The 20155-nt window shown below is 40.7% G+C and overlaps 1 protein-coding gene across 4 annotated transcripts in view; it reads right to left on the bottom strand.

Moving 5' to 3' along the window:
- The window catches only part of BACH2 (BTB domain and CNC homolog 2), a 180521-nt gene that overhangs the window by 87817 nt on the left and 72549 nt on the right, over nt 1-20155 (bottom strand). For 3 of the 4 annotated variants that reach the window (XM_015858930.2, XM_015858928.2, XM_015858931.2), the window contains one exon: nt 12936-13044. The exons of the other annotated variant lie outside the window; for it this stretch is intronic. The gene's annotated coding sequence lies outside the window, so the exon portion shown is untranslated. The remainder of the gene's footprint in view (nt 1-12935; nt 13045-20155) is intronic. 4 annotated transcript variants of the gene reach the window in all.

Raw genomic sequence — 20155 nt, 5'->3', positions numbered from 1 at the left:
ATTCACTAAGATGCATATATGGTCCCCTATGCTCTAGCACAGAGTAAAAGAATTATATTCCAGCTCCTACAAATGCCAAACAAAACAACTGCACAACAAATTGTAAGGCAGAGGGTGCTTAGTTTTCTAGTTCCAGCAGTGACCACTTCACCTGAGCAGATAGGTACTACTAAAAGACAAAGGATGACTCAGTTTATTGAACTTGACTACTCCAGGAACCCATCCCCCTTTCACATAACCAAAGACACAAAGTAGAGGCCAAAGATCACTCTTCCCTCTCCAGTAGAGACCATCTCAGCTTGCTACAGCAAAAAGAAGCAAAAGCCATATCAGACACGGTGAACCTCGTGAAGCTCACACAGCCCTGAGATGCACAGCAGAACAAGGTGGTGCCTGGTCCCAAGGGCCTGCTAGAAGGGTGATTGAACATCTCCGTGCCAAGCAGGGGGAAGTCAAAAGGAACTAAAATGCTTTGTGGGTTATTTTCACTTGCCATTTCAAACAGAAAGAAGAAAGGAAGAATCATGGTGGGAAAGGGGTTCAAAAATACATTCCCTCTCATATGAACTCAGGTCTGTTTAAGAAGAAAAGCCAGCAAGGCCATGCACAGTAATGCCGAGAAAAAGGAAATGGTACTTCATGTTCACCAGAGTCATAAATCTTGCCAGTAAGTCTCTAACGGCAAAACAGTGAGTAGGGGAATTTTTATATGCAGATAATTAATCGTGAGCTACTATCAGGCTTACTGTGCCACACACACAGCGTGCACAGCTTCGCAGCACGCAGCCTCCTCAGCGCTCCAAGCACTCCTCAGGTATGGCTGCTGCCTGCTTTGCCAGCAGGCGTATGGCCTAAACTCCCAGAAAAATCACAAAAATAACATTCACTGGAGATGGGTATTTCTATCCACAGAAATCTTTTTGCAGGGAAACCATAAAGGTTTTTTTCAGCAGGGAAAATTAGTTATGCTTATGAAACCGGCCCTTCTGCCATGTGGAACAGGATGCAGACGAAGGACCTTGTCTTAGTGTAAACATCCTTGTCCTCTGGTGTGGACACTGCTCACAGACACTGAAGAGCCAGCAGGCTGGTCAGGAAAAAAGCCACCACAGCAGAAAAAGAAAACATGCACAAGGAAATTCATCAGCCAGAAGGAGCTGCAGGGAACTCGGAAGGCCTGGAATCACCATGGCCTTCCTGCTATCTCTGGCAGGGATGATGCAGCCCATCATGCCCCTCTGCCAGCTCTTGTTCCTCGACATCATGTTTTGCTTCGGAGTGCAGCCAGGCACTTCCACTAACAACAGACATGAGGGAAAGCTCCACCACATCTCAGTCAGACCACACTTCCAGTTAAAGAAAAGCCTCTTTTCGGTTTCTAGATGAGAGGGTAGCCAGGGGCAGAAGTGCCAGCAACTACTTGCCAGAGAGCACACTAAGTACTGCCTCAGAATGGAACAACTTTGTCTAGAGGAGGTTGGGGAGCCTTTATCCCCCAAAGACTTCCCTCTGGGGCCCATGTTAGAGAAGGGCACGGAGAAGACATCTTGCTTCTCTAAGACCAGCTGTGAGAGACTTAGCTGAGAAGGGAGAGCCCAGCCCTTCCACATCACAACTTGCTTCCTGCTCATCTTCTATACTCATTTTCTTCTCCTAGCCCTGTGCAGTAGCACCACACTGCTCGATTGCACTCTTTTGTTGGTCCAAAAGAGCTGGAAACCGATAAGACTATGGGGCAGACCAGTTCCACCATCCCTGCATTCTCCATCCTGTCAAGCAAGCACTCTCCGGTCCAAGGCTTGGTTCTATTGCTACTATAAGTTAAACCAGCAGATTGGTCTGTATTTACTGCATTAAGGTACAATTATGCTTTTTTAAATCATTCAGCCTAATGGTATGCAGCTGCCACAGAAATCCCTATACACATCACTGGCTCTCTTTGAGCTGATTAGCTAGATAAGAAACCATAGCCAAAAGACATGAAAAGATGGGTCGAAATTTAAAACTCTCAGATGAGCAAAGAATTTCATTCAAAGAACTGTGTGAAGGAGGTGGAAGGAAGGCTCACAGCACAAGTGAAGGTTTTGTTTACTACTGATATAAACAGATGAAACACTCTCTGTCACTGGGTTTAAGGATCAACGCACAACAGACTCAAAGCGCTGCTGATGGGTATTACAGCTGCTGCACAAATCTTTGTGAATGCCAGTATTTGTGTGCTTTTGTTCTGGATGAGAACTGAGGGACAACATACCAAGGAAGCTAACTTTATGCCAAAACAACCTCTTTGTGATATAAAATAGCTTCAAGACAACAGCCCCTTCAACTGAACTGCTGCTGCTCAGCGTGCTTCTTTGGATAGCATAGCATTGTGGTTTTTTTTTTTCCTTAATTCAAGGCAGCTCCATGTATTTACTTTTATCTGTAGCATAATGTTTACTATTCTAATCAGAACATTCTGTAATCTTGTCTAGATGTTTTATTATTAATTGCTACACCCCCCACCCCACCCTAATAATTATCCTCTGGAGAGGTAAACAATTCAACACCATTTACTTTAGTTAAAGCTATGAATATGGATTATTTATTTATTTAGGTAAACAGCAATTAAGAAAAATCACCCAGACTATCTTCTCTTTGAAATGAGTACTACTTCACTAGCCCTGCCATGGGAATTGCAAGTCCCTTAAGCATAGATATCACTTTATTTTCCTCTGCCGTGATTTTCATTTCTGGGCTTCAGAATGCAGAACAGCAACCAGGGAAACAACTCCTATGTTGTCTAAGGCTGTGTGGTGAGTCCAGAGCATCCAAACTCACTCTCAAGGACAAACAGCAGGTGCCCAGGTGCTGACAGAGAAGAAACAGAGATATTTTGGGTGCAGAATGAGGATAAGAAAACCGATATGGGCTCCACCCTCCCTGTGGCATAAGCACAGCCCTCCCTTCTTTACAGCCTAATGCACTGATATCCAAGGTGTTTTTATTTTTTTGCAGCGACCCCCCACTAACACCAAAAAGCTGTCAGTCCAAGGAGCCCTCTGCTCTAATGGAGTAAGCATCCACCAGTGAAACACAATCAGCACTGCAAAAGGCAGGGCAACATGTGACTAATAGAAACATTTGGATTTATTCATGCTGGAGGAGAGAGATACCCTTGTATGCTGTATATATAACTTATACATTGAGTAATCAGCAGCTGAGCTGCTCCACTTGACTCCACTAGTGTAGATTTCTTCCTGAATATTACATGACCTCAAATATTCCAACATCCTGTCCTGCCTAATACTTCCACCAACTTCTACTGAATGCTGTGACAGAATCAGACAGCACTACAGGCAATGAAACCATTCATGGGGAACTCATTGTTTTAAACTAAAAATTAGACATGTCAGGCAGTCCTGACAGGGCTGATCATATAGCCTAAGGATTGCACAGGCAAGCACAACAAGAAGAAGAATCAGAATGTCTCCCAAAGACAAAGGGATTTTCGCATATCTAAAATTAATAAGTAAATAGATAAAGCTGCGGTCTGGGCTTTGTTTCAGTTTTCAGAGCCAATTTCCGGCCACCGTTCAGAGAAATGCTTTGCATTTCAATTTCTGAGTCACTCATTTTTACAAGTGCACTTGCTGGAATTACTAAGCACGGGATCTGATCAGAATTTTCTGAATCAAAGATCTTTTCAATTTTATGGATGCACGTGGATCAATGAACTTAACGCTGTGACTGACATTCGGGTTGTGCGCGGGTGAAGTCCTGGTATCATGCGATGTGTCATGGGAGCCCTCTCACACCGGATGCCCAACGTCCACTCAGGAACAAGGAGATGTTCTCCATTCTGCACAAACACAGCACACACTGACACTGGTCTCCTAGATTGTGATCACAAAATGACGTACGCTTCCAGAAGCATGTTTAAACATCGGGTTTGAATGAAAATAATTCCTGAAAAGAATCTGTTCTGAAACTGAAAATCGGAGACCGCCGCAGTGTTGTGTCTAAGTTGAGTCATCAGTTCCCTTTACAGCCTAATAATTGACACTGCCTTGATCAGAATGACTGATCTGAATGTTGCTTTGTCTCTCTGTGTTTTTTGTGTTTGTTTTTTGGTTTTTTTTTTGTGTGTGTGTTATTTTTTCTTTAGCATGTAAACAAGCTGCCTGTCAGCTTACGGGAGTATTTATCTTCGACAGATCATGGGAAATATCTGTCAAAAGCAGATTTCACTCTCTCCAGTCAACTCGTTACAGTCTGAATCAGGCTGTACTACAAAGAAACCAAAACCAGGTCTTGTTACAGAAAATACACCGCCAACTCTCAGTGGAAGCACTGATTTTATTGTATTTTCTTGGCATTAAATGCTACAAAGGGTTCCCTCCTTCCCCTATGGGACTTCTCCCCCCTCTCCCTGCACTTTTCTGAAGTGAAGTACCTTATGGGAAGAGACTGATACAAGAAGAATCACGGTGCAGTGAGGTTTCAGAGCACACTGATTTCCTATCTTTTGACACAAGCACGCGGGCAACAGAGTGATTCCCAATGGAGTGATTCCCTTTCTGATACTAACAACAAACACACACTCCCACATGACTTCCTTCCTCAGGCTACACCTCCCCAAAATAGGCCATTTCTATGATTAATTATTTTCGCATCTTCTAAACGAGGAAAGGTCAAGTGAGAAATACCTAGTGGTATTTTCTAAAGCAAAGGTGACACAAACAGGGCAGTTCCTTCTACCAGGATACAGATGATACTAGGCAGCCACACAGTGGGTCACTGTGAAGTAATCTGCCTTGGAACAGCAACATCACTAGAACAAAGAAACCAAAAGGTGAAACAGGTGAAACAGATCTAAAAAGAAAGAGGATTTGGCTACAATATCAACGTGCAAATAGAAAAGAACTGACTTGGGCATGAGCACTAGGCTGACCACAGAGACTGGGACTGAAAGCAGATTAAATGGAACAATAATGTATAGATTATGGGGCAGTATTTAACAGCAGATACATGGTATACATTGCTGATGTGACTCCCCGATCCTCACCATACTTTGGAGAAAATGGAGGAGGACCCATCTAAACAAACACTGCACAGAGTAATATAATGATAGGTATCAAACCAAGGAGGGAGACAGAAACTAAAATTGTCTTGCAGAAAAAGAAAAAAAAAAATTTAAAAAAAAAAAAAAAGATAGATCAAAATGATAAAAAGGGGAAAGAAAATGATTTACTGGCTGGTGATGACATTAAATTTTATTTCCCTAACAGTGATACACAACTGGACTTGAGACTAAGAATATCTGCAAAATACTATACTTTCCCTCCATTGAATTTGGCAGGATTTGGAGGATTTAATTAAAATTCTTCCTTTTTAAATAACAGAAAAAAAACCATAAAGCAAGCAATCCACAAGCTCTTTTGTGGAAAAAAATGACTTCATACGTATACTTATGAAACAAAACTGTGAGCATAATGAACAAAATGTATGGTTGGACTAGATGATCTCGTAGGACCTTTCCAACTTTGTGATTATGTGATTCTAAGATACAATCTCATTTTCGATTTAGACATGATGTCCATAAACTTATAGTTTTAGCCATATTCAGCACAGAAACCAATGAGTATCATCAGCTTTGCAAAATATTTGGATAATCTTGCATTTTTATGAACAGTGCTTTCATCTGTGTCAGTTACTTTGAAGAAATAAGTGGAAAGACATTCCAAAAATATGAAGGAACACAGTATTTTTGGTCAAATACGAGATGACTGCATTTGGCTAGCACTGGTTTTTATTTTTCTTTTCTTTTTATCTTTCTGACCTGGAATAACATCTGCCTTCAACTGTAATTTTTATCAACTCTTTGAAGCTTTATTACTCCCGGGTACAAGGGTGGCAATGCTCAGATGGAAGAATGGGAATTAAAAGCACTTTGCACTCTCAAGCAAACCAATGAAAGAATTCTGCTTAGTTCAGGAGTACATTGCCAATACCAACACAATGTTCGTTGTCTGGCACTGCACATGAGTAAGTAATGCATGAAGCTCCATTAGTGTTCTGACACAAGCCAACCAGGCAAAGTCTGAAGAAGGGTCACTTGTATCTGCCATGGTAGCTTTTTGGTTCATTTTGAACCATCTTCTGAACGACGGGATGAAAAAAAATAAAGGCATGGCTGACAAGGCAGAACAGAAGCCAGCATTTCAAAAAGAAAGATTACTAAATGAGGAAATACTGTATGCTAAATGTCAGTCTAGTTCTCTGCATCAGCTTAATTCAAACATAAAACTTGGACACTTCATTTATTTTCTTCTTTAGTTTCATAGCCTCTGCAAATGGAAGTGTAGTTAGTTAGCGTCAGCTCATTCCTGTAATGAAATTCTTTGCTCTGCTCCCAAGAACTATAGTATAGCCATGGAGAAGAGCCTCTCTTTCCAGTTCTCATGGTGTTAGCTGGTTTTTACTTTATTTTTGATTCATATCACTGAACCTGCCCATTCTGCCTTGACTGCCTTGTTTTATTATTCTCTGCAGCTTCGGCATTTGTTTAAATTTTTGTAAACCAAAAACAAAAACAAAAAACAGGTAGTTGCATAAAGAATGATTAACACTGCAAATGCTCTACCCAGTAATGTTACATATTTTATTGCTGATATAGTCAGAATGCCAGAACCAATAAAATCAATTATTTTGGTCTGAAAGTGTATTTCTTCTTTCCTGTTTGCAATAGTGTAATCTTGACAGAAATAACTGAGAAAAGAAGAATGGCACCAGGTGAGAAGAGCTAATAACATACAACCAAGTCTGGGTCAAGGGCTGTGGCTTGGGACACATCTCTCAGAAGAGTAACAGCACCTGTGCTCTCAGAATATGACAGAGATACTTGGCACACAACCTATCCAGCCATCATCCCAAATTACTGATTACCTGTGCCAGTGTTCTCATCACAATGAAAAAGTCTCTGCTTTTTCCTTAAGTTCTGTAAGTGAAAAATGGAATTGATCAGAGTGGCTAATGAAAACCCTTTAATAAATGCTTGGGCAAAAAGGCTTTTTGTTATTACAGTATATAGTCATAAAAGCCAATACATGATGGCCAGTGAGTATTTATATGCAGAAATTGGCCCAACAAAGCTTCCTACTTGGTAAACAGTGAGAGGAAGTTCTGAATAAATATTTGTTTTCCCATATTTATTTCTACAATGGGTGAGGCAAGACAAGAGGATGTTTAGGCACTGATCTGACTTCAGATTTTGATCTTGTGAATAATTTGGTCTGTAAGGTTACAAGGCTTTTAATCTCCCATACATCATGGATTGCACTATTGTCACTATCATAATGAAACCAGACAGAGTTTACTTCCCATTCCCCAGCCCCGACACCAGGAGGACACACTGAAATGAAATAGTTAGTCATGTAAAACTGAGTCAAGGATGCTGAACAGTTTGTCAGACACTCAACTTTGTCCACGTGTGAAACAAGACCGCTGGAAACCATTCCTTCCAAGATGCCACCAGGCTGGACAGGCCAAGCAGTGGCATAACCTCAACTGTCTGGATCAGAGGATATGTGATTTAGCTTGTCCAGGCAAAGGTAGATGACAATCCTTGAGTTTTTCTATGAGTCCGTCTGCTCTAGGCACAATTAGATTTTATTGAACCATAGTCCTAGATAATTGAATCTTTCAGCTGAAGTCAATTACAGTGTGTTAAATGGCAGGCTTGCCAATTTCCAGGAGGAAAATCATTTCTTTGGTAAAAGACTAAATTACTTTGACAATTAGATACTTGTAGCCCAGACATAGGGTTGAAATAGCAACAGACAACCAAGCAGTTGCCACACTCTCAGGCACCGGTCCTTCTGAGCTATGAGGAGAGCAAATTTCCAGGCTTTCCAGTTGGTAAAGGAAAAAAAGTACTACAAGCATAGAGGAGATGGCCAGCAGCAGCAGCAACAGCAAAGTTCAAGCACAACCATGTTTTTTCAGGGCTGGAGATGGAGCTAACCAGTCTCTGAAGGGATGAGACATCACTCTTCGCACAACTGCAAATCTTCACACTTAGATGTTTAAATCAGATATAGTAGTCAACCCAGAGTGGCAGTGCTTCTCTCCAAATGAAAAGCTGGTTCTTTATTCACCTAAAATGAGAGTACCTTGACCTAAATTAACAGGGCTGCTCACAAGTTTCTCCATGTGAGAGGGAAAACTAGTGCAGTGAAATAAATGGTGGGGAAAAATAAACAGGAAAGCAATTTGATGAACAGTTGGTGAAGACAAGCCAAACTTCCCAAGAGAAAGATTGACTGCCATCCAAAAGTAAGAAATAGACAAAGGAAGACCTGGGAGACAGAGAACAGGTGGCAGAAAAACATGTGGATTAAGTATGGATCTCAGGGGAAAGCAGAGGAGGCATTTCTGTGTCCATGGGAGAAAGGCTGAAATACATAATGGATGGGGATGTTACACAGGTTTCAAAGGTTTCTTCTGTGAAGAGGATCTCTCATTAACCTCAACAACTCTGAGAAAGTTGAGGGTCAAGTCAAATGAAGGTTTGTAAAAACATGTCCAGATAAAAAGAAGGTATGAAGAAGGTGGGAGGACAGAAAACAGAAACAGCTGTAGTAGCAGAATCAAAGAGATGGTGTTTCTGGTCAGAAAGAAAACGTGTGTGTACTTTCACAATCTTGTCAGTGGCTGGAGAAAAACATTACTAAGAGGGGAAGAGAAAGTAAGTACAGAGCTCCACACCGTCTTCCCAGTGAAAAATAATTCCTGTAAATACTGAAAAAAGTTTAAATATCAACCCACATGAGATAAAAGGACACATCAAAAGGATTGTGACTTGTCATTTCTGATTCCTTACTCAGAATCCGTGTGAGATTCATATTGAAATCACTTAAATGAATATTTGCCTATTAGGGACTTGAGGAGCAGAAGGCTAACTGTAGTGCTAGGCTATTAAGACACCCTCAACATGTGAAAGCAAAAATGTGCCAATGTACATCTTGTCAGGAGACCAATGAGGTGACGGATGGCTCCCTCATAGTGCCTTTTTGAACAGTTTAGGGTAACTTCAGGTAACCTGCTGAAGAGGTTCAAGCATTCTTTGGTTTCTTTCTTACACACACCCATATTTAAATGTCAAGAGATCTCTGTGTAATTCAGCATATGACAGAATCTGCATTTCTGATCCAGTTGGGTTTGTGTGGGTCGTGTGTGTCAAGCAGATAAGAATGACTCAAAGCTAGAAGGAGGCAGACCGTGACGAGAAAGGTGAGAGACAAGGAATATTCCAACTGCTTGCTGCTGCACAGGGACAGCCAAATTCCATGAGAAACAGATCTGAAGGTTCCAAAATAGTAAAAAATCACTAAAACCTCTCTAGATCTGCAAATCACTTCCATCTACTCCCAAAGCAATTAAATGAGAGAAGCACAGGTAATTTTTCTCTGTGATGAAACTCATCCCTCTCATTTGAGTCCCTAGGCCGGCTCTCCACACTGTAACATTCATGTTTTTAAAAGCATCTGTAGGCTTCACCTTCATGACACACCTCCGGAAGGGAGGACGACGTTCTCTGCTCTAAAAATGAGGAAGTCAGTCATGGGGCAGATGAAAAAGGTTGCCTGAGAACACACAGGAAACCTGTGACCAAGGCGGGTAAATGAACCCAGACCGTGAGTTCCAGTTGGGTGCCCCATCCAAGCTGGGCGGCTGACTGACAGACCACCTTTTCTTCTGGGGCTCTTAAATTTCAATTTAGTGTGTTTAATGAATGTGTTTGGTGTGGTTTTTTTTTTTCATTTGTCTAGCCACTACGTTTCATTTCACTCACACTTCTGCTTTGTGAAAGCTTTTTTATTCTACTTCTTTTTTTTTTTTTTTTTTTCCTTTTTTTTAATTTGGCTTTAAAAAGCCTACAATTGAATATTAAACAGAATTTCACCTTTAGTATTTCACCTTCTCCCCTACCAATGTCAGCTTCTCTCTAGCTCTCAGTGTCTCACTGTTCTTCATTTGCGCATTCTGTGCTCATAATTAGGGCTTGATCAAAATATATCAGTAATTTTCTAAAGTATTTTCATAGTTTCCACAAGTTACAGCAAACGCTTACTGCAAACATCAGTGTTGTGAGACAACAGAGATCTAGTGAGAAACCAAAGCAAGGAGATGCACAGAAAAGGTATATTCCGAAGTAAATGCTCCAGCACTTCTAGGCGTTACAACAAAATGAGCAATCAGACAGAGAAATGCTACCAGTAAGCCATTGTATGAAAGTGTTTTACCAGTTTGACTAATGAATCACTGCGCAAATGTGAGTGGTGTACTTACAGTCAGGGTACTGCAGCTAACTAGTCTTTCTGATGGGTGAGAACAGTGTCCCTCCACAATCAGTGGTTTAATTGAAAGCTCTTAAGATCTCTTACTGAAAGGCACATTATATACATTTCTAAACCAAAATTCTGTAGTTCTATGTCATTTGCTACAAGTCAAACCATTATTTCATGAAACAGTTCACACCCCGTGAAACAAACATTTTCAAGATATAAGGAGGAAAAAACTAATTTCCACATATGTGTAATAACCAATATAGTAAGAAAGAAAAAAAGACTGTAGATATTTGTCACAAAATATTGAAAAGCCACAAACTTTCAAAAGAGACCAGAATGCTATTTTCAGCTTATCTGGATGCAGCCCAAGCCTTCTACAACTAACCAAGGTGCATCAGAAGAATCTCACCAGTCCACTTTCACCACAGACTGTCATTAACTTTTGCCCACTGTGCAGCCAAGGTTGCCAAGCCTGACAAAATAGCCTAAGACTTTTATGCTTTAAGCACTTGAGCAGCTGCAAAAATAACCTTCTAAAAATATTTAATAGTTTGTCCTGCTCAGCAGCTGGAAAAACAATTACTGATTGAAAATGTCAGCATTTGATATTATTTAATATTTGGGTTTAAACTATCTGTGAATCATAATTAACATTTTAACTATTTAAAAGCATGCATCTGTTCTTTGTGTTTTCACAGAGAGACAGTATGTGGCTTTCTGGTACCATTAAAGAGACTAACGCACTTGAATTCTAAGGATGTGAGGCAGAAAGCAACAGTGGTGTAGTGAATCCTTCAGGAACCTGGTAGAATCAAGACTGCACAGCAGCCTCAGTAGTATGCTCTGGGACACCAAGTCTGAACCAGGCCTACAAAGAAAGCAGTGACTACCTCAGGGTCAGTGAAATAAATGCTCCTGGTGCCTCTGGGACTCAAACTCTATAACATATAATGAATGAAAATACAGTGTTAACAGCAAGAAAACCAGAGGTTCCCCCTGAAACATTCTCTGACACATATGGACAGCTGTACATAAGGGCTAGGACATAGCAGGCTGCCCTGCTGGGATGCCTTGCAGTGCTGTACAGGAGAAAGCTAGAAGCACTTGTGACCCCCCAGGGTGCCTCCCCTGTTGAAAAGAACTCCAACGTGGATTGTGATTTAAATTCCAGCATCACATCGAGCATGTACAGGCAAGATGCCAAAATCAAACATTTTATCTTTCAAATTTCTACAGAACTTTTCCCAAGCAACCCTCTGACTGTTTGTCCACTTGCCACAGCGCAGGTATCCCACAGGTGACAGCAGCCACATCTTTTTCGACTTTTACTCTTGTCCACCCAAGTTGAATTAAACTAAGCTCTGGACTTGTAGGCAGGGTAATGGTGAAATGGCAGTATGAGAACCTGACAGAACAGTCAAAGATTTTTGTGACAGCCTCACCTAGAGAGCAATCCAGGTGTGTCAGCTGACTACACAGAACAGAAATCAACAAACAAGAAACCCACTCCAAGAAATCAGCTTCAATTGCTTTACCATTGTGTCTGAAAGACTCGATGATTAGCACATTAAAAACAAAAAACAAAAAAAAACTAGTTTTGTACACTAAATGTAACTTGTAGGGAATATTTGGCAGTGTCAGCAACCTGTATAAAGTCCTTAACTTTAAGTGACTTGAGACCTGAGTCACTAATGCTCCCACCCTTTTTCTCTGAAGTGACGACACTATCAGAGGCTATTTCAAGGGAAATGCACTTAAGTCATAAATAGTTCTCATATAAAGATAACCTGCATCATCAGCAGCAGATAAACAAGGCCAATAAGAAAAGAAATCAAAGAGGTGTAAAATTTCAGGTCATAAACATCTGCAAGTGGATTATATTATCAGAAGTAAAGGTATAAGATGGCATGAGGTTTTCTCGGTGTTATTCTTGAATTTTTCTGGGATGATATTATAATTTTAAGAGTAAGCACTCACAGTGCTGTATGCAATACAATTGTCTTTTAACCTGAAATGGGGTATTCTGCATTGACACTGAGTCATTACTGAGATGCATGCAGCTGACCAAATCCACCGTCACTCATAGCATACTGAGGTTCTCTATGCATACCACAGCATGCTGGAAGAGACAAAACAGCGTTCTTTTCAGCTTACTTAGGGCAGCTATCCATGGACTAATTTGAATTTATGCAGCTCACAGTTTATGCCCCACAGCTAAAATGCTCAAGTGCAAAAATGCAAGCAAGGATGAACACTAAAAAACCTATGAATGGAACAGAGGGAAAAACTGTACTGGCAAACAACAAAATAGATCAATGTGTATTTTACCAACATTATTTCTAGACTTGGGTGTGTTAGGTACTATGCTGTTGAGTTTTAGAGCAAGTCAGGAAAAAGCTTTTAGTGGGCTTTCACTAAATTCTTCAGACATCGTATTCTGAAGATGATATTCTCATGTACGCTGCCACTGTCTAGTAAGTGTTGGAGTAAAACTAGGAAATTATATATAAAAAAAAAAAAAAAACAAGGAAAAAACAATCAAAACATCAAAAATGCTCTCAAACTGAAGAAACCACTTCACACTGCTTTTGCAGAAATACTTACTTAAAACACAGTTCTGGAAGTGATTTCCAAGCAAGCCAAGAGCTTCTTTAGACAGTTTACTGGATGGTGTGGCTCAGCTCTTTCATACAAGAAGCACCTACAGTTATATCTGGAAAAGGAAATAAAACCAAAATTCTTTGTGAGCAAATACGCAAATAAAGTCATCTTTCTTTCTAAAACCATAATCAGGTTAAAAACAGCTTCAGTAGGACTATATGAAGTTCCCATGCCAAGCTTCAACTGTGTCGTCCGTTTACAGGAATATGTGCCAAAGCAAAGTCAAAGCTGACCTAGAGGGCTGGAGCTGAGAGCAACCGTACTTGAGAACAAAAACACACTGAACATATCAAAGCAGCCAACAACCTGATGCAGCTGCTTTTCTCATCTAGCTCTACTTGAAGCATTCTCAGGAAACACAAGATGAAATATTGGCATTAGTGACAAAAATCTAGGTGATTTCAGCAAGGCCAAGAACTCCAGGCACCAACTTCTTTTTCTCTCTTGAGTGGGTGTTCACTTGTAAGTTTTAGACACGTTAGCAATTCAATGACTGAACAAATTAATGTTCAACTTAACAGTCATTGTTAGGTTGGGAGGTTATTACTACTTGTTCTGTTAAAGTGACAGATTAAAATAGGTTTGTATCTGAAAACTTGTTTTCTACAGTACGTACTCTCCAGCTTTTCATACCAAATCATTTTCTTCCATCGTGTCAACTCCTACTGTGTGAACCACAATGGCTCAGATGGGCAAAGAGAAACAGCACGGAAACAGGCAAGGGAGAGACAGAGCTCAGCCCTCAATGTTTCTCTTTGGCCTGCCTCCTTTTTTTTCCCTCATTATATGTAATTTATGTGAGACTTCTAAGCAAAAGAGCAGATTCATGTATGCAGGACACATTCTGTTTTTAAGGCAAACAAAGAGGCAAAACTCAAAGGTAAAGAGAGGGCCCAATTTCACCTATCTCGTGAACAGAGAAATCCATACACTTTCAGGCACTATTTCCATGCACAGGATGGAAAGCTGTGATTCTCAGACCCCAGACTGGAAGTCAGGTTCTTATTACTGGAAAAACCAAGCACTACATTTCAAGGTTGAGTTGACTGGTACGGAGGAAGAAAAAAAAATAGCACCACATGTCTAATTTTTGCAGACTCAGATCCATTTTGTATTGGCAACTGAGCTTTCATCCTTCCCTCCTTCATTTTTTTTTTTTTTCTTTTAGGGTAGATAGCAAGCTGCTGACAACTCACACTGTACTAAGAGCTGTTCACACCGCATGAAGTGTTTACCACTCACAACTGATGCTAAAAATTAATTTACAGCACCACTACAGAAAGCTTTGACAAATTGTCATGTGTTGACACAGTCATAAGTTGTTGGTTAAAAAAAGTAACACTTCCCTCTTCTGCCACCTCATGTTTGAGATCAGAGATGGGCACATTATGCAAAGTTTGAGGGTTTGTAAGCTTCACAAATGTTTGGGCTTCACAAAACAAGTTAGGCTGTGAAACTTTTTTTCTCTTACAGTTAGGCGTGTGTTTATTGCTAAAAAGACTCTAGTAAGAAAAAAAGAAATAAATCCTTTCTCATCTACCAAGATCTGTGTGTTGTGCAAAGCCAAGAGAAAAGGCTGTAAAATAAATAACCTTGCATGACAGTTTTTCTTCCCATATGAATGATAAGATCAGACCCGTGACAAATACCCAACTACTCAGAGCTGCAGACACCACCCACCTACTGTAGAAAGGAAAAAAATATAGCTGCAAGTAAGAGTTTTAATTGTTCTCAGCTGTCACACAATGTTATCTTAAGTGAACGCATTTATTTCTCAATTTTTCTGTATTGCTTTATATGAAAGAAGAAAAAAGCAGCAGTGCTCATCAGGCAAGGTCCAAATTGATTTCCGTGTACTCAAGATAGTAACCATTAGTCAGCACTTGCACCCATGGCATCTCTTAAATTTTAGCTCCTCATTTTCTTGGCCAGGGCAAGATAAACAACCTGCATCGTTTACACACCAGAATCTGTAATGAACACAAAGGAAGTTTTGGCTGAGAAGAGCCAAGCTAACTTAAAATGTTAGCCTCACACTAGCCTAAATCATGGCTCCAAAACAAAGCTATGGGTGGGGAAACCAGAGCATCAGGAAATAAACAACACATCTACTTGGTGAAAGGATCTTGACTTGCTCAAGGTATTTTGACTAATTTATCTTCATCTTTTCTCCTAACGTTTATCTTTAAGTTGCTGGCACTTCTGCAGACATCCATGTGAATGAGAGAATTCCATCCAGCAGGTAGGGCAAACCACTGGACTCCATATTGGCAGGGAACAGGGCATGAAGACTGCCAGTAAAGGAGAGAAGAAAGGAGATAAGCTTGGCCATAGGTCAGGCAGGAGTTGAAGACCTGAAAAGCCATTTCACTTTTTGCACTAGCAACACGGACTACCAACATTCTCTTGTTAAACTCCACTACCTTTTGGAGCACACACTCTGCTTGAATGCAAAGAAGATTCATTCAGGAAATTTACTTCACAGTACAAAGAATTCGTTTTCCTATTCTTCCCCAACATTCATACAATGAAGAGACACTTTAAGTCTTTCCTGACCTCTGAAGAGAGTCAACTCTGTACCTTGGCAGAAGTGATCCAGCCACCCTAGTCTGTGCCTGCACTGGTGCAAGCAGCAACCCTGTAATTCGTATACAAAACCTGAAGTTTGTAATCTCAACCAAAAGAAGCTTCTGCAAAATACTGAGGGGAATGAAATTTCACACTGGCTCCCCAGTCGCTCACAACTCACACAGTTTCTCTGAAGTTTTTCCTGTTAAAATGCATAACTCTCACAGTGTGTTACTCACTTGGCTCTCTTTGTGCTGGAACAAATGCTGCGTGAGCTTGCTTTTGAGAGCTTGATTTCATGGCAGCAGTGGACTAACACAGGGGTTTTTGCACTACACATATAGAGAACTGGTAGCTCCACATAGATCTACTTGTGCTAGCAGAAAAGAAGCCCATGTCACTGTACAAAATTTATCAGTGATACTCTGAAAAATGACACAGATTACTCTCTGGTACATCTAATGGAAGCAGAGACGTTTACGTCATTTACAGTCAGGATGGACATTATCTTGTGCCGCTGGCTGGAATGATATCATCCACGTTAATTAGTTTAGATTGATCTACATTTAGAAAGCAACAAAGAGGAAACTTCTATTCCCCACAGATAAAATCTTGCTAAGTCTCACTCATGAGCTCACGCCTGCACTGACCAACTCAGAGCTAGTGCAGGAAAGCTAAAAGGGGTTCAGCAACTGGGCAGTGTAGAACAGGGCGGCCCTGTTGGCTCCTACATTCCACCTCCACGTTTTGGCACAGAGAATGGCAAAGCCGTGGTTGCTCTTACAACTCGCTGCTGTTTGCATGGTGTTATATGCATCAAGATTTCAAAAGCAGAAGGGAACATATGAGTCTGTCGTGCTTTCTTGATGATGCATGCACGTAGCCAAAGTGTAAGGAATACACTGAAAAATGTATTCTATTTCCAACACATGCATGCAACGCCGTGTGTGAAACAACTTCTCTAGCTGGAAAGAAGAAAAAGGAGAGGTGCAGCTTTCTAATTCCATGGGTACCTGTCCACCAGTCAGTGAGGATGCTTCTGGAGTTTAAGACAGCCTCTCTTTTCAGGGCAAGCAACATCAATGACTAACTGCAAGGCGGGTAATTTTCCTGTCTCTGCTCTACACCCATCTGCACCTCTCTGCAAAGGTCACCGCATTATATCTCTTACACTCAGTTCTGCCACCCACCATCAAACAGAGAAGAAACTCATCTGGGCAGCCTGGCAGGACCTCCTGCAAGCATTCGGGCAAGCGGGAAAATCCCTGCTGCTTTCTACTGTGTGAGGGCTTCAAAAATAGCCCCAGTTCTTAGGAAGGGACTGAGATGCTCAAATTACCTTGAACTGAAAGGATCTCAAGCTACATGAGCTTTGCTCAGCACTGCCTCAAGACAGCATTCCCTTTTGGACTCTCCTTCCTCAGTGCAGGAGAGGAAGCAGTAGGACACAATAGCTCTGTGAGCATGAAATGGTGGGAAAAGGGAGCATACCTTCACTTGTGTCTCTCTGGGGTACACCTTGAAAAGAAACCCAGTGGCTCTGTTAAGAGTTTAATCACATGAAGGCCAGCATCATTTGCCACCCCAAGGGCTACACCAAAAAGGCAAGCACCCTTTGGAAGGCAGGTTGGGAACTGTGTCCCCTGCACACTAACATACACATGCACATGGGGATTCGCTCATTTCCTTGCCTTTTTCTAACTGCATATATTACTATATATTTTCACAACTTTCTTTGCATTACATCTGTTGTGGGCTATGTAACAATCAATGCCAGCATTATCTATAGAATTAGCAAAGAGGCAAAAGACGTAATTCATTGAGAAAAGGACTCCATTCTTTCTCTTTCTTCTCAATGCCATTTTTCGGCTATGCTAAATAAATCCATCTGTTTTCTTGCTTGACTTGTACCCACTGTGATCAAACCCTTAACAAAGCCAGATATATCTTCTAACAAGTATATTCCCATAGCTGCTCCCAAGTCAAGTCTCTACTTTTAGCTTAGACAATGTCATCCAGCTTTTATTGTAGTGCAAGGCTTATAAACAAACAAACATAAAAATCAATTAAATGGCAACACACAGCTGAGGAGCTCTGGAGGTTTATCTGCCACTGGAGCAAAAACCACTGTTTGTATGGCTTGTGCAGAAACGACAATAGGATACTCTGGATGTTTCTCAGCCACCTTGTGCCAGAAAAAGTAAGTAGATAATGAAGAAAACCTAGAGATACAAAGTTTCATAAGACTGTTGGCAAAAATGTTAAAATCAGACCATTTTGGTTAGTACAAACTGAAATCCTCCTAACTACATCATGTGACATCACTTTACATGTGCAACACGGTTATAAGTCAAGAAGCAACTCGAGAGAGCAGGGATGGATCTCATCTGCCAAAACATAGCACTGTAGCTGGAAGATTTCCTCAACCTTTCATTCCACTGTGATTTCTACTGGAGAAATCATTGCAAGCAGGTACCAAAGAAGTTACCTAGTACTGCATGACTCATCTTTTATCTCTGCCAATAAAGATATCTCTGTGAAAAGAAGAATGCATGCCCTACGCTTTCTCAGACAGTTTTTCCCTATGGTGTGCTCAGTAAGCAAAGTGGTGGGGCACTGCAGGGAATGTGTGACCAATTGGCATTTAGTCCCAAATAACAAAAGAATCCCAAGGTCTGGAGTTGCTGGGTTGCAGCAGTGCTTTGGTGTTCAAAGCACCGTCTGACAAGCAATGTGGCCACTCACACTGGTCACAAAAATTTTGAAGAGACGTGAGGGTTTATGCAAAAGGTTCACTCAGTCCTACACTGATCCAGTTACGGTCTTCCAAGTGACTTCTCTCACCCCCAGAAATGCTTTGGTTTGGATTTTAGTCAAGTCTGGTTTACAGTGCCCAATTCAGCTGTCAAAAAAAAAAACAAAACCAACCCTATTGGAATGACTTACTCATTACACAGCCTTGCAAAAATTATTAGCTATGTTACAAGGCATTTCCCTTTGGGGATTAGAAGGGGTGAAGAAAGGGGATGGAGAGTGACAGTTTGTGGTTTCTAATGCAGCAAAAAAAAAAAAAAAAAAAAAAGAGAAGAAAATAATAATAATAATAACAAAAAAAGTAAGAGGAATACAGAGGAATACAGGATATAACATGTTTACATTTGTCAAAACAAGTTTCCTGGAGACAGCGAGGGTTCATGCTGCTGAGCTGTCACTTCTGCTAGAAACTGCTGCCTCATGCTATCGGGAGGTCAGTCACTGACCTACTTTCTGCTAGAACTGAATTAATTTGCTACTTCTGTACACAAACCTTTTTTTTTCCTCTCTCTCTCTTTTTTTTTTTTTTTTAAAGGGATACTCAATAAAAAAAGCCATTAAAAATTGCTTTTTAAAGCAACTCGGAGCTTCGACTAATGTAACACAGGGATGTTACATTCCCTGGCACAAGGCTCGCTATGCAAGGTCTGCTTATTCTTTTGGAAGAATCCATGTAGAATATTTTTAATGAGTTGACGCAACAAATAACGTCTTTCCTTTGTGAGCTCTTATATTACGCTCACACTCAAATACTGGTGGTATAACCTACTACAGACAACAATGGAGGAAAGCACTTGAATAATGCTCTTCTTTTTTGGGGCTGCTCCTGAAATAGATGCCTACTACAACAGGATTAGCTCCACAGATAGATGCAGGACATTATATATTTCTAAGATTAAAGCACAGTTATTAACAGAAAACAAAACAAACAGGCAAAACTTCAAAACTAAATACCAAATGATCTGATCATCTCCTGTGCAGGGCCACAAAGCAAGCACCAGGAGATGTGGTATAACAGGAGCTCCTACATGGCAGCACTACACGCACAAAGGAAAGGGGCTGAAATAATAGCAGAAGAGATAGCATCTACTTGCTTGCTTTGCTTCATTGGCTACATGGCCCTGCACTGTTCAGTTTAGGCAGGGGCCATTCTTCATTAAGGCACTTTGGAAGATGAAGTTCCACCAACTAGCACCTGCATCAGCCTTCTCAGCAACCTGCTCTTGCACCTTATCCTCCACCTGCAAAGTGAAGACAAGGATCTCCTCCACATGCTTGGCATGTTTAGTACTGAGACACTGGAAGAGAGACTTGCACTTTATATTTCCCCAGGGTCCAATATAACAATAGGAGAGGCAGTACTAACTGCTGTAATACCAGACAATTACTAGTATCAAAACAGATTTATGATCACTTGAGTTCTTGGACTTGATGAGCCTCATGTTGCCAAAGATAACTAAGCTAAAACTAGCACTTTCAACAGCAAACGCATTTCTGTCAACCTTTTTAGCTTTCATCTGTGCATATTTACAAGCCCCAAATCTGAAGTTCAAATAAATCCAATAATTCATTCAAACCCACCAGGATTTGAAAACATCAGGGAAGTGTCAAGATGTCATCAAGCTTGTTCTGCAGAAAAGAGTACTTTATAGTTTCAGAAAGAAATAGACAAGGGAGCTATTTAACGAGACAGTGGCATATTGAAACGGGGATAGATAAGTAATTAATAGCTACTTTCTCTAAGTGAAAACTTTTCTGACTGGAAAGTCAGTTTACGTGAA

Source organism: Coturnix japonica, chromosome 3 (genome assembly GCF_001577835.2).
Source record: "Coturnix japonica isolate 7356 chromosome 3, Coturnix japonica 2.1, whole genome shotgun sequence".
NCBI lineage: Eukaryota > Metazoa > Chordata > Aves > Galliformes > Phasianidae > Coturnix > Coturnix japonica.
Note: the sequence above shows the minus strand (reverse complement) of the source record. Positions and strands in the feature narration are given on the sequence as shown.